Source organism: Podarcis pityusensis (genome assembly GCF_964106645.2).
Source record: "Podarcis pityusensis genome assembly, chromosome: 5".
NCBI classification, from domain to species: domain Eukaryota; kingdom Metazoa; phylum Chordata; class Lepidosauria; order Squamata; family Lacertidae; genus Podarcis; species Podarcis pityusensis.
In genome coordinates, this window is record NC_138032.1 from 33,922,102 (window position 1) to 33,932,468 (window position 10,367).

A 10,367-nucleotide genomic window follows, 5' to 3' on the forward strand; every position below is an offset into this window, starting at 1 on the left:
CGCACAACCAATAGCATCATGAGTGCAAATAATCATGAATGCACAATAAAAAGGAGATCTGGAGGAGACCCAAAGCTGGCTCCTTGTCTTCCTTAAAGACCTTGTGAATTGTTACCCAATTACTGGCCCAGAGAAGAAAATGTATGTCTGACCAAAATCCGGGGAAATGTGCAACTGTGTAAAACATACAGTCTATGGCAGGCTTCCTCAATCTTGGCCCTCCAGGTGTTTTTGGCCTACAACTCCCATGATCCCTAGCTAGCAGGACCAGTGGTCAGGGATGATGGGAATTGTAGTCTCAAAACATTTGGAGGGCCGAGGTTGAGGAAGCCTGGTCTGTGGTGTTACCTGGCCTAGCTGCTGCTGCTGCTCTACCACTAAACTGCAAATCTAGCTGCCTACCTAGCAGAGGCAATAATTTCAGTTGCTAGCACCTCCGATCCAAGGAGCCATATCTCTTACAATCCTACTGTGTACACACGCTGGAGGTGTTCGCAGTTGCTGGGTGTCTGCTGTGCAGTTGAGATGTGTTTCCTTCTAAGTTCACAGCTCTAACCTTCAAATGTTTCTTCTTTGCACTTTGGTGCCAAGAAAATCGCTAGGAAATGAGGCAACAATTTTATACCTCTGTGGCGTTAGAATAAGCATGACCCTTGAGAGTTGGTTTTGGTTTTAACCCAGTGTCTCCCGAAGTACCCCCTGCTTTTTTTAAACACTGGTGGATATTAATTCAGCATATGAATGTACATGAACTATGCTATCTATATTTGAAAATAAAATAGGGTGGGAGGTGGACAACAAAATGCTAAGCAGTATGGGTAGATGCAGAACACTTAACAGACTATGAAGGAGGACTGGTACTGTGTTTGCAGTGATGTAGTGGTAAACTTTGAAGTGCAGGAGCTCATCCTAACAGTCCCCATATCCACGCAGCCCCCCTCAAGAGTTCAAAACTGCAAGCCACAGTATCGACCAGCTTATTATACACACAAACCACACACCAAAGAAGGCAGAACCCACAGGGCCAGCAAGTTCAGCATGTGATGCAATGATGATAATAATTAATAGCATAAGAAAATACAAAGGGACTTAACCGGTCACAGTCTCCTTGTGCTGATCTCACATCAACAGAGTGGCTGCATTCTTCACCACTTGCTTCTTTCCCAAATACCAATGAACAACTATCAGGAAGGGATTGCGGCCCCATTTACAATTGTTGAAACTGCCGCATCTGCAACCCTCCCTTCATAGGCGAGTATTTTGGTGCAGGCTCATGTATCCCATATCTGGGACCCAACTCTTGAGGGCACCCCCTGGGGCATGGTGCAGTTCTCAAATGACAATACTTTGTCGCTGGAAAAATACAATTTCACTGTCCGGCAAAACCTGTGGTTGACTGGAATGCGGTGTGACAAGTGTCATGGGGCACATATTGGTTAGCACTTATGAAATCAGTGGTGACCAGTGGTAGTCTTCCTGTGTCATTTTGCGAGCACATTTTAATATGCCTTAAGCTAATTTTTGAGAGCTTTCAGCTGAAGCGTTCCAGCAGAAGCAGGATGTAGCATTTAAAAAAGATTGGAAATGGGGTGAGAGAGAAAAACAGGTGAGCATCATTGCTCTTTATTATTATGCTTACTAAGTCACTTATTAGTGTATTACACTATTTGAAATAGTGTAATATCCATTTAGGGTCACGGGTGGCACTGTGGGTTAAACCACAGAGCCTAGGACTTGCTGATCAGAAGGTTGGCGGTTCGAATCCCCGCGACCGGGTGAGCTCCCATTACTCAGTCCCTGCTCCTGCCAACTAGCAGTTCGAAAGCACCTCAAAGTGCAAGTAGATAAATAGGTACCGCTCCAGCGGGAAGGTAAACGGCGTTTCCGTGAGCTGCTCTGGTTCACCAGAAGCGGCTTAGTCATGCTGGCCACATGACCCGGAAGCTGTACGCTGGCTCCCTCGGCCAATAAAGCGAGATGAGCGTCGCAACCCCAGAGTTGGTCACGACTGGACCTAATGGTCAGGGGTCCCTTTACCTTTAATATTCATTTACATCCATCCATCCTCCCAAAGAGCTCAAGGCAATCTACAGCGTTCTCTGCTTTGCTCACCAGGGTATACTTACAGCAACCCTGTCAGGTACACTAGGCTGAAGTAGCCAACATGGTGACCTGCGTATGCTGTTGAACTACAACTCCCATCAGCTCCAACCAGCATGGGCAGCAGCGGTCTGGGATAATGGAAATTGTAGTTCAACAAAATCCAGAGGTTACCATGTCGGCTGCACCTGCACTCAGCTGAGAGATAGTGATTGGCCCCAGGTCACCAAGCGAGCTTCATGGCTAGGTAAAAGGTAAAGGACCCCTGGACGGTTTAGTCCAGTCAAAGGTGACTATGGGGTTGCTGCGCTCATCTCGCTTTCAGGCCAAAGGAGCCGGCATTTGTCCACAGACAGCTTTCTGGGTCGTGATCAGCATGACTAAACCACTTCTGGCGCAACAGGACACCGTGACAGGAACCAGAGTGCAAGGAAACACCGTTTACCCTCCTGCCATAGCGGTACCTATTTATCTACTTGCACTGGCATGCTTTTGAACTGATAGGTTGGCAGGAGCTGGGCCAGAGCAATGGGATCTCATCCCATCCCGGGGATTCGAACCACCGGCTTTCTGATCGCCAAACCCAAGAGGCTCAGTGGTTTAGACCACAGCGCCACCCACATCATGGCTGGGAGGAGGGATCTGAACCCTGCTCTCCCAGATCACACTCCAGCTCTCCAACTACTGCATCACATTGTTGCATTATGAGTCTACCATTTCCTCACCTGAATTCTTTTCAAATGTGGGTGGGGGATTGGGCCCAGCAGGCACCCCAGTGTTGCAACACAACTATTTCTCCCTAGAGACACGCTATTCCTTTCTCCATTGAGATGTGGGTAGGGGCAGTAATTATCAGTGTTACTGTAATGCTAATAGTCATATGGGGTCAGGAAGCTTATTAGTGACAACATATCTGATGCAAATTACACCAAATTTTATAATGGATTCTGGCTGCAGTGAGGAGGCCAACGCAGGCTGACAGTAAACCATTTTTGAGGGCAAAATGGCCAAAAAACACCGCAAATGTCTCTCAAGGTCAGGCAGGAGCAAGCTCTATTAAACGTGTAAATGATGGCTGTGAAGTGAAAATGTTGGGTGGCGGGGAGTCTTCTTCGCCTTCAACAGAGGGCCAAAACAATTAATGTGTCTGCATGTTTCATGAAAGAGTCAAGCATCTTCTTTTGATGTTCTTGGATCAAGGACAGTCAGCATTGCCCGACGCTTCCCTTATTGACCGCTTCACCTAAAAAAGTGACAGATTTTAATTGCATTTGCTGTTTAAAATTCAGTTATATTCATTAAAGGAAGTCTGAAGCGGAGGGAAACACACTGACCTTGACTATGAAAATCTCCTGGCTTAAGAAGCCCGCTGGGAATATGACTTACCGTTGCATCAGTACTGCAGAAAGCGGGAAGGGTCCAAATTAGAAAGTCGAATGTCTCCAGCTCCTCTTGATGTAGATTATCCGATAAATTTGAATTGATCATTTGCTTTTTAAAAAACAAAAAACAGGGCAGGTCCAAATAGAGGCTCACATGCAGCAATGCAAATACTTAGCAAGGCATTTATGGTAACTACATGTTTACAACAGAACAATTTCACACAATAACTGTCTACTTTTCATTTATAAATAAATAAATAAATATCCAAATACAGTGGTACCTCAGGTTACATACACTTCAGGTTACATATGCTTCAGGTTACAGACTCCACTAACCAAGAAATATTACCTCAGGTTAAGAACTTTGCTTCAGGATGAGAACAGAAATCGCATGGCAGTGGCGCAGCGGCAGCAGGAGGCCCCATTAGCTAAAGTGGTGCTTCAGGTTAAGAACAGTTTCAGGTTAAGAACGGACCTCCGGAATGAATTAAGTACTTAACCTGAGGTACCACTGTACTTGGGAGCTACTGTATGGGGTTTACTGTTGACTGAAAATATATCAGCCTGTGGTGCAAGGGGTCAGTGTATCTGGCTATTAACCAGAAGGTTGGTGGTTCGAGCCAACCCAGGAACAGCTGTGGGCAGGATTCCTGCATTGCAGGAGTTGAAATAGATGACCCTCAGGGTCCCTTTGAACTTTGCAGTTCTATGATTCTTCTCTTTCCAAAATATTGCTACCCACATTATTCAGTTATTACACACTTCCTTCAGTCTCCACACTGCTTCCAGGACCCAAGGATGGGAAAGTGGGAGGGAAAGTCTGGAGAGCCAGGAAGACCCAGTGGAAGCTGCAACCCTATTATCACAAGTTTTTTAAAAAATCATTCATTTCTTAAAAATTACATCCCTGTGTTGTAGAACACAGCAGGGAGGAAGATGGCAATGAAATGAGAATGAATTGGCTCTGCCCTCATTGGCTCTGGCCCCACCTACTGTTGACTTTCCTGTCTTCTGCCCCTACCAGTTTCAATGGGCGCCAGCCCTCCACTGTTCCTCATCCTTTCCTTCAAAGCCCTATGTGGCTCTGCTATCCTGCTACATTCCTGCCATAGCTCTGCCTCATCACCTGTCCAAAGATCTTCTCCCCACTTAAATTACTCTGCACTTTCTCCCTTGCTGCCCCTGATGCCTGGAAGCATATAATAATAATAATAATAATAATAATAATAATAATAATAATTTATATCCCGCCCTCCCCAGCCGAAACCGGGCTCAGAGCGGCTAACAACAGTAAAATGATAAAATATTCTAAAATCACTCCATTATAAAATGAATTCCAATCAAATTAATGGCAACCATTGGGCTAGAAGTTCTGTGAGGATTGCCAAAGGAGGGAGTCAGGCTGTGCCCTGGCCAAAGGCCTGGTGGAACAGTCTTGCAGGCCCTACCAGAATGCCTGTGTGATGTGACCTTTCTCGCTTCAAATTCCTCTTAAAAACCCACCTATTTTGTGAAGCCTCTGTTCTCCGTGCCTTACTGTACATGAAATAAATGCAGATTCTTCTCCTTGTTTAACCCTGCCTCCATCTCTCTCCCTTTCTCTGCTAGGACTAGCTCCGCATCCACATTGAATGCTAGATTTTTGAGGCTGCATACAAACCAGACATTTAAAGTGCATTTGCCTCCCAAAGAATCCCAGGAACTGCAAAATCAAGTTTCCGGGATTTCTTCTTTAAGTGCATGGTTTGCAGCACATAGCCAATGTCCTTGAGCCATGGGCTTGTAATGGCCCTGTAAAGAGAATAACAACATTCGACATGTTGAAGATGAGTTTTCTGGGTGAACAGATGTTATTTGAAAATGAAGCACTGATGGTTCTATTGCCCACAGCAGATAGTGGTTATGTCACCTTTGACAACTGTCGCCACAGCATAATTTGTTGCTGGATTCCAAGAGACATGGAACATTCCTTCTCCTCAGAAGATCTTCAAAACAGGCATAATTAAAAGGCATCATCAGTCACTTGGTGAGATTCTCTCCCCCTCAAAATGATACGAATTCCCTCATGACCATATCCATTTGTCTTTATGCTAGCAATAACCCTGCAGAGCTCTCTGGTAAAAAAACAACAAACCTCAGTCATTTCTGGTTCAGAATTTTAATAGGCTTTATTTGGTGTGTGGAACAGACAGGTGACTCTGCATTTTGTACTCAGGTTAGGGTTGTTGTTTTTTTTGCAAGGGACACTATTGCTCAAATTACTGCTTTAACAATCAGGCACTTTAGGTAACTTGAGAAGAGGTCATAGTAAGCAAAGCAGAATGCCTTCTCACCTCTTTTCATGTAGGCGCCATCCCTGCGGGGATCTCAGTGCTGCACATCTGACAAAAAAGAAGTGGGGTAGCATTTATTCATCATTTGTTTCCTGCTACGTTTGAGTGGACGAAGTGTCATTGCCTTATATTCTGCCTGTATCTCTGACACACAATTCAGCTGGATGGAATGGATGGATTGCTTTTGGGGTGGAGTGAGAATGGGTGGTATATAAAAATCTGTAGGAAGAATCTATAGATCTACAAATCTGTAGAATTAGGCCACAAACAGCCTCTCTTTTTTGGTACAAACTCCACCTGCTTAGTCACGAATTTTGACTAGCTCTGTTTGCTCAGCCATTCCTCAGTATGGTTAGGTTCTCCTATCTATTAAAGGACCTCACTGCTGTTTTCATGCAAGTCTGTTTTCTCATCAGTTAAAACACTTTAGTGTATAACTGTTACTTTTTCACTGTATGTGGGGCTATTTTGCATAAAAATTATTGCATTTCGAGATCATTATGAGATCAGGCAGCAACTCCAAATTCATTTCCCCTAAGCCACAAAACCTTGAAGTTGCCCAATCCCTGAAAACAGGAGCAAAACTGAAATTATTGACCATGTTGGATCCAGTATGGTAGCTGTGTACAGGGCTGGATTTAGGTTTGATGAGGCCCTAAGCTACTGAAGGTAAGGGGGCCCATTATATGTCCAGCTGTCCTTTGTCAACAACAAATTGTCACTGTTTTTTGTGTTGAATATATGCTATATGGTAATTTATGGACCTAATAGGTATCTAAAGCCATTTGCACATAACAAAATATGTATTTTATCAAAGTAATTGTTGAACTGAAATACAATTAAGAAGAAGTATGTTGGGGGGGTGCAAGCTACAGCTTGTTTAGCTTATACGTAAATCCGGCACTGGCCATTAAACATACAGCCATTTGGGATTTTTAAAAATGAGTTTGGACTCAGCACATCCAATACAAAACCACTTCTGTTAAAAAGGTTTGAAAAGTTAAGCATCCAGCCTCCAACCTGATTCTTGTGGGCAGGAGAAACATAATGCTGGTCGATAGAGGCAAGGCAATAATGAAAAGGCTTCTTCATCATTATTTTTTGCTATTTATAGCACCATCAATATGCTTGGTGCTTTGCAGTTGGACAACAAAAAATGAGACTAACAAAGGAAGAATATCTGTTCAGTTGCATGTAAAGATGGGGGAGAAGTTTGGTTTGAATGTTAATGAGAACTTAACGAATTCATACTTTCCAAAACAATATGTGATCCAAAATACAGCTATCCTTCAAAATTTGCACCTCTCAGAATTTTCTGATGCAGTTTTTCAACCAAATAATTTGCAGGAAAATGTGTATGTTACGGGAAAGTGTGCTTTAAAAAGCATGTATTAGTGAGCACAACATATAAAATGCATTATATTGGGGAAAATTGTTTGCAAAAATGCATATATTAGGAGAAATTAGGACTAAATGCTGGCAAATTTTCATAAGGATTATTTCTTTAAAATAAACTAACATTGCAGATTGAGGCAGAACTGTGAACTGATCTTGAGACAGAAAAAATGAGAAACTGAAATTCATCCCTCTCTAGTTACATCAGGGGATGGAGATTAGAAGACCTTCCCTCGCACATTAAGAGCACATGAAGGAGCACACAGATGTTGTAAAGGTGTGGTGATGTGTCCAGGAACAATTCCATTGAAGAAGCTAAGAGTGGTTACCCAGACCTCACTGCTGGTTGCGAAGGGGCCCCCATGGTAATTCAAGCTTCAGGGGCCCCCAAAGGTAGGTCCGCCAGCCACTGATCTGAACTCCTCTGGACTGAGCATACAGAAATTTGGCAAATTCCCCTTTGGTGTGGCAGATTTTAATACGGCTGCCAGAATGTTCAAATTAGGATTCGGATGTGCTGGAACCATATTTCCCCCATTATCCCACTTCCTTTAGGACACTGGTGCTGACATTACTGATGCCCTTAGTTATGCAAAGAGATCCAAGGCTTTAAGCCTTATTATATATGTTGTGTAAGCCGCTCAGAGTGTCTGGGAAAACCTAGCCAGATGGGCAGAGTATAAATAATAAAATTATTATTATTATTATTATTATTAAGCTGAAAACATCTGAGGTTGAGTGATTACGTGGGTTGAGTGCAAAGGCAAAAGCAGATCTGTCAAGTCCAGAAGCAAACATTGCCTTTTCTTAAGAAATTTCAATTGGCCTATACTGTATTCATAGTTTCAAGGTTTGTGGTTCAGTCTTGACACAAATGCTCCATCACCTAGGCAATGAAACTGGCTGCCATAGAAACCTCAAGGCTGGATTACTCATCAGCTGCTTTTTCAGAAAGCAGATGGCTGCCTTTTCGCAGGAGGTATTTAAAATAGCTGTTATCTTATGGCAGGATGAAATCAACTTCATATGGGTTAAGTCTGTTCATTTAGATTTGTGGCCCATCCTTTCCTGTGGTTTCAGGATAGGTGATACAGTTACAGGTGCACAAAGATGGACCCCTATGCCAAAAAAATCCCTGAGCCAGTGTGGTGTAGTGGTTAAGCCAGACTTGTAATTTGGGGAACCGGGTTCATGTCTCCACTCCTCCACATGCAGCTGCTGGGTGACCTTGGGCCAGTCACACTTCTTTGAAGTCTCTCAGCCCCACTCACCTCACAGAGTGTTTGTTGTGGGGGAGGAAGGGAAAGGAGAATGTTAGCCGCTTTGAGACTCCTGAAGGGGAGTGAAAGGCGGGATATCAAATCCAAACTCTTCTTCTCTTCTGAATTCAGTGCTGCACTCTCAAATATACTTACGTTTGCAAATTTATTAACTAGAGCTTTACCTGTAGATTACTATTTGCTTCTGGATTAATAGGCGTAGATGAGTTTTTAAGTACGATGGTGTCATAATGACCTAACTGCGGCACACACTGACAAGGTTTGAGGGCACCTTGAACCTTGTATTGTGAAAAATCCAAGTGCAAAAGATATCAGTCTCAACATCAGAAATAATGTTGTGACAATAAGGGCTGTTCAACAGTGGAAAAGTCTTCCTCGGGAGGTTGTAGACTCTCCTTCCTTGGAAGTTTTTAAGCAGAGGTTGGATGGCCACCTGTCGTGGATGCTTTAGCTGATATTCCTGCATTGCAGGGGGTTGGACTAGATGACCCCTGGGGTCCCTTCCAACTCTGCAATTCTATGATTCTATATGCCACCTCTTGCTTTGGGCTGGACACTCTTCAGTTACCTCTGGTCCTTATTGCTAGAAAGAAAACAACTCTGGTTTCACCATGAAATGCAAAAGATTATGCAGCTGTTGTAATTTAGATATTATATTTTATGTGAGGGAGTCACTGGGAATTTTGGTTATTATGTACCGTATTTTTCGCCCTATAGGGCGCACTTTTCCCCCTCCAAAAATGAAGGGGAAATGTGTGTGCATCCTATGGGGCGAATACAGGCTTCAGGAAGCTCTGCGCGACCCTCCGGAGCCCGGCGCGTTTTTATGGAAGACAATCTTACTCAGCTACGATTGATCACTAAAGAAGAAGCCTGGACTTTTGTTGTGGGGACGGGATGGGACGGGACAGAACCGACGTGATTGGTCCGTTAGTGAAGTATGTCTATTGTTTTACTTAATCTTATTTCCATTGTTTTACTTGATTTGATACTGCAGTTATGAAATTAAAAGACGCCTGCTTCTTGGGAGAAAAGCAATAACAAACCTAGACAGCATCTTAAAAAGCAGAGACATCGCCTTGCCAACAAAGGTCCATATAGTTAAAGCTATGGTTTTCCCAGTAGTGATGTGTGGAAGTGAGAGCTGGACCATAAAGCAGGCCAATCGCCAAAGAATTGATGCTTTTTGAATTATGGTGCTGGAGGAGACTCTTGAGAGTCCCATGGACTGCAAGAAGATCAAATCTATCCATTTTGAAGGAAATCAGCCCTGAGTGCTCACTGGAAGGACAGATCCTGAAGCTGAGGCTCCAATACTTTGGCCACCTCATGAGAAGAGAAGACTCCCTGGAAAAGACCCTGATGTTGGGGAAGATTGAGGGCACAAGGAGAAGGGGACGACAGAGGACGAGATGGTTGAACAGTGTTCTCGAAGCTACCAGCATGAGTTTGACCAAACTGTGGGAGGCAGTGGAAGACAGGAGTGCCTAAACGACTAAACAACAAATACTGTACTTGCTGCTTTGTTGTTGTTTGTTGTTTAGTCGTTTAGGAACTCCTGTCTTCCACTGCCTCTGTTGTTTAGTCGTTTAGTCGTGTCCGACTCTTCGTGACCCCATGGACCAGAGCATGCCAGGCACTTCGTCCCCTTCTCCTTGTGCCCTCAACCTTTCCCAACATCTGTCCTTCCAGTGAGCACTCAGGGCTGATTTCCTTAAGAATGGATAGGTTTGATCTTCTTGCAGTCCATGGGACTCTCAAGAGTCTCCTCCAGCACCAGTACTTGTTGCTAGATGAGGCCAAAAGGCCTGTCTAGTCCAGCGACCTGTTCTTCCACGGTGGCCAACCAGTGATGCCCACAAGCGGGACTCACCCCA